Below are 5,369 nucleotides of genomic sequence, written 5' to 3' on the forward strand. Positions count from 1 at the left end.
CTGCACTCGAGTGCCGTGTCTGGTGGTTTGGATACAAGGGGTACAGCTAGGGGAATCTATGGGTTGGGTGCTCACAACTTTAAAGGGCAGAAATATCAGGGGTATCATTGTCATCATCAGAGGAAACATATAGGTCACTCTCCTCACTGGACCCGTCGCGTAAGTTTGAACATCTCTCGCAGGGGACATTGTTAGGTTGTGAATTGTTTTGCGAGGCCATGGCACTGCAGAACTCAGTGTCCTTTGAGAGATCTGGGTCGTAATTAATTTCTTCATCCTCTGTTGAGACATGATAAACCTGGTATTGGTTATTAATGATCCTAATTAAGTATCGCGGTTTGTGCTTCTTATTCCGCCTACGAGTTTGCAATAACTTTCGTAGAAAAAGGAATTGGGGAATTTCTCCTACTATACACTGCTAATTTTGTAGGAGTAATGACCACAATTTTGGATGCCTTAAATCACCAGAGTCCACCGCCTTTGTGCAGTGGGGGCAATTATAAAGTTTATATAGGCATTTACTGCATTGTTGTCAATTATCCAATTTTCGTGGTCCATGTGGTGTTAGGTGACCCGTACGGGGAGAGGCTATTTCAGGTAGACCTCGGTAGGGGCTTGATGTCTTGAAATCTTCTCCCGTGCGTTGAGCACCCACTCCCGGTGGGGTGCAACAGGGGGTAGTTTTGACTAATCTTGAGCCATGCGCTGGGCACCTAGTCCTGGTTAGGTGCGGCAGGGCTTTTGCTGATCTTGAGTTTCAAAGGTCCTACTGCTCTAGCTTTCCAGGTCTCAGGGGCGGTCCCTGCTTTGACCCTGCTGTAGTGGACCCAAGCTTTGATACCATGACATTTTAGAGCGGTAGGTGTGACCTAAAGAACTTGTCTAGGCCCTTCCCATTTCACTGTTAGAGGGTCAGGTTTCCACCGTTTAACCCATACCCAGTCTCCAGGCTCAAACTCATGCACTGGTTCCATTACCACAAAGGGCACAGTCTGTTGCAACTGCCTCCTGAGTCGGTGCAAGAGCTTTGCCCATACCTCTATGCTGGGGGGTTAACCTGACGGTTCTCTTAACAGTTCTCGCGTTATAGGGGAGGGCCTTCCATACATTAGTTCAAATGGGGTCAAACCAGTGGTACCTTTGGGGGTGTTCCTGATCTTGTACAATGCATATGGCAGAGCCGTAACCCAATTTAGCTGTGCCTCATCCATAATTTTGATTAGAGTGGCCTTGAGGGTCCTGTTGGCCCTCTCCACTTTTACCGAAGACTGTGGCCTCCATGCAGCGTGTAATTTCCACTGTATGCCTAGCCCTTGTGCTACCTTGTGGACTGCTTGGTTAACAAATGCCCCCCCATTGTCTGAATTTATTTGTATGGGTAGCCCATGTGTGGGGAGGTGATGATTAAGGAGGTATTTAACAACCCCATTAGATCCTTCTGATTTAGTAGGAAAAGCTTCAATCCACCCTGTGAGGGTACAAATCACTACTAAGAGATATCTATAGGGTCCACACCTAGTCATGTCTGTATAGTCTATTTGCAGGATGTCCATGGGTCCCGCTCCTACTGCAACCTGTCCTGGTGCCCCGATCCTTCCTGTCCTGGGATTGACCTTCGCACATTGGATGCACCGCCTGGCTACTGTTCTGGTTGCATTAGCCAGATATGGGGCATAGACAACCTTCCTAAAAGTCTGGTACATGGCCTCGGCTCCCATATGGGTTCCTTCATGTAGAGCTTGCACCATGGGTAAGAGTTCATGGGTTGGCACTACACTTCGGCCATCAGGCAGTGTCCATATCCCCTCTTGATTTTCTTGTGCCCCAATAGCTGTAGCCATATTGCGGTCTTCTAGACTGTAGGCTTGTGGGGAGATTTTCATATTAGTAGGGTCATAGGCGCTACTCGTTGGTTTACTGCTCGTAAATCGTGGACTGGGTGGTATTTCCCTGGCTCCTTCTTTTCTACCGGGAACAATGGAGTGTTCCAGGGAGATTTGATTTCTTCTAAGATTCCAGCCTGTTGGAATCCTTTCAGTATGGGTTTAATACCTTCCCGTTTATTTTTCGGAATTGGATATTGCTTAATGCTAATTGGCTCCGCCCCGGGACGCAGAAAAATATATACTGGGGTCTGCCGTTTTGCTAGTCCGTATCCTCCATTTTCTGCCCACAAATCCCTTGGAAGGTCACTCCATTCCTCGCTTGGCACTGTAACTGCACAGATTATTGTAGGCTGCCGGTCAGGCCTCTGGAAATGCTCTAGCCATTGCAGGGCGTGAAAGCTTGGCACCGTCAACTGACACTGTCCGTTTTCTGAACAAGTGAGTGTAGCTTGCAACTTACACAGGAGGTCTCTGCCTAAAAGGGGGGCTGGGCTGTCTGGCAAATACACAAACGTGTGAGTAAAGGTGTGTCCTTGAAACTTGCAATCATCAAGTTGGAACAAACAGTGTCTTTCAACCTTCCCTGTAGCCCCTTGGACAGGGAGGGTAGTGGTCAGTGGGCGTCCCATTGGTTTTGTGATTGCTGATACTGATGCTCCACTGTCAATCATTAAGTCAATAGTTGATTCCCCCACTTTCATTTTTACCATGGGCTCTGGGGGAATCCAGAGAGTTTTTGAGCCCAGTCCCCGTCATTGGTCAGTGACGCTAAGTTCTTTCGCCACCTGATTTTGTCCCTGGGGGCACTCCCGTTTCCAATGACCAAACCCCCGACAGAGCGCACATTGATTGCGATCTAGTGGTAGCCTTGTCTCATCTTTTCCCTGGAATCTTCCTCGCCTTCCTCTGCCTCGGCCACCGTGGCCGCGTCTAGTGGGCTCCTCCCCCCCGATGGCTGCTGCCATAATTTTGGCTGTCTTTTCTGTTTTTTCTTCTTCAGTGTCCCGGTTCATGAACACAGTTCGAGCTAGGCCCAACAACATCTCTTCACTCATATCAGGGGCTTCCTCTCGTTTTTGAAGTTTCTTTCTAATGTCTTTGGCTGACTGGGCAATAAATGTGGTGTTGACTTGCCGCCTATTGGTGGGATCATCCGGGTTTATATTTGACCATACTCGGTAAGCCTCTTTTAGTCTTTCCATAAAGGCACCTGGAGTTTCATTAGGGCCTTGTACCACTTCTGAAATTTTTGTTAAATTGGTATTCTTTCTTCCTGCCTTTCGGACCGCCTTTACAAACAAGTTACAATAAGCTCCTCGGCTTGCTTAGCCATGCTGCGTGTGGGGGTCCCAGTCTGGGTCCATAATGGGCAGTAAGGCCAGTTTATTTTGCTCATTTAATGTTGGGTTTTCTTGATTTACAATATCTCTCATGGCTTGGTGGACCCTACTCCTCTCTTCTCCCGTAAAGAGGGTTGTCAATAAAGTCTGGACGTCTTGCCACGCTGGCATGTGGGTGATGATGATTGACTCTATGAGGGTGGCCATTTCGCCAGGACTCTCAGATAAAGGTTTCGTAGTCTTTTTCCAATTTATAAGGTCAGTGGTAGAGAAAGGGACCTGCGTGATCTGCGTACGGATGACTCTTTGGTCTCCGTTCTCTGCCTCGTAACGGGTCACACAGAGGGGAAACTCCGGGACGGCCATTGTCTCTCGGTGCCTTAGATCATATCTTTTTTCTCCGAGGAAATTTGGTTTGGGGGAAAGTAGCTCGGTCAGGTAACCCTAACTCTAACCCTAAATCTCAAACTGCTGGGAAGACAGTAGCAACCTAGTTTCAGTTAAAGTGATAGTACTAAATCCCTTACTGCTCCCAATTCCTTTTTAGTGCCACTCTGGAACCACTGTTACCTGCAAAGCTATAAAGTTGATTTGGATATAATTATAGTCCACTGAGTCTCATCATACAGAGGAATTCCATGTACTCCATGCTACCCAATACTGATAAAAATGGATAGTTTCAGTACACATAGGAATTTGTCACTTCAACCATGTTTCTGCAGAAAAATAAATTGATAAATTAAAATCACACTGCAGTCTGAGTGGCATATTTCAGCTCTGAACTGCTTATTCCCACTGACACATACCTCCCACACTTCTAGTCTGCCCGACTTGCTGCTAGCAGACTTTTGTTTCAGAGGGCGGCTCCTTGGCACAGTATTAATTCACGAGTTTCCACCGCAGTTGTATGTGTGTAATTCTACTCCCAGCTCAGAATGAAGCTATGCAACACAATACCATGACTGCTCCCATACTTGCTCCTCAGGATTCCCTGCTCTGCTATGGATCTTCACCATAAGTAAGGGCTGGCTGGGACCTTGCACTTATGGGTAGCCTCCACTATTTGCAAGCCATGATTTGTAGACGCTCTCCCAAAGCAATTCATTTCTCGCTCCGCCTTTTTTTAATCTCCAAACCACATTTTAGATGCTGGAGAAGAGACAACATATGTCCCAATTCTCCAGCCTCTTTTCTTACAGTGGAAGCAGAAACTCATTCCCCTGTTAACCCAGTTTCCTTTTCTGGGACTGAAGAGGGAAGGTAATTTTTGCCATAGCTTCCCCTATCTCTGATTTTAACAGAGCAGGAGCCCTCCATTCCCTCCTTTTTTTTCCAAGTTGAGGGAGAGAAAGCACACAGCCCTGTTTCCTTCTCCCCATATTTTGGCAACAGGACTACCAAGGGCAGCAAACCTGAGCCTCCTGCCCGTGCGTCTTTTGTCAACAGGATGTGTGAAAGGGGAAACCCACAGGCTTGTTCCCCTGGGCTCCATTTTCTGTCAAAGGAACCAGGAGGATATTTAACTCTGGTCCCAGTCCCCCAATCCATGTCTGTCTGTGTGAGGGGGCAAGATAGCCCCGTCCCCGTTTTTCTCAGTGAGTCTGCGGGTGTTTGGATTTCCTGCCAATGGGGCGGGGACTGAGTTAAAAGCCCCCATATACAGTTACCCCCTGTTCTGTCTAGAGGGCCAGAGGGCGAGGCCGACCCATAGCTCATAAGGCTGCTCCGTGAGACTCGCCCTCACCGAGTGAAAGGCTTTTGGCCTGTTTCGGTTGGGTGTGGGGAGGGGCGAGGAAGCCATTTTGACTAAAAAAATCCCCAGCTTTGCCCCTCAGACCCCTCGCGCGCCACCCATCCAAACAGCTGATTGGCTAAGAGAGAACCACGGCCACCTGCTGATTGGCTAATCTGCATAATGTTTTCCACCAATGATAATACCTTATAACCCCCGCCTTTATTCTGATTGGGACACTAGCTACCTGTGTCTCGCTTAGACAGGGCTGCAGCGCAAGCATTTCATTGGCTATATCGCTCCCCGGATTGGCTTTTTAATTAGATGTTTGTTGATTGGTTGGCGACTCACCTGCTGCGTCTAGCCATTGGTTAGCTTGATTATCTTCCCGCCCGTTGGCCGCTCCGCCCC

The sequence above is a fragment of the Pelodiscus sinensis genome, chromosome 23 (genome assembly GCF_052426305.1).
Source record: "Pelodiscus sinensis isolate ZL-2025 chromosome 23, ASM5242630v1, whole genome shotgun sequence".
NCBI lineage: Eukaryota > Metazoa > Chordata > Testudines > Trionychidae > Pelodiscus > Pelodiscus sinensis.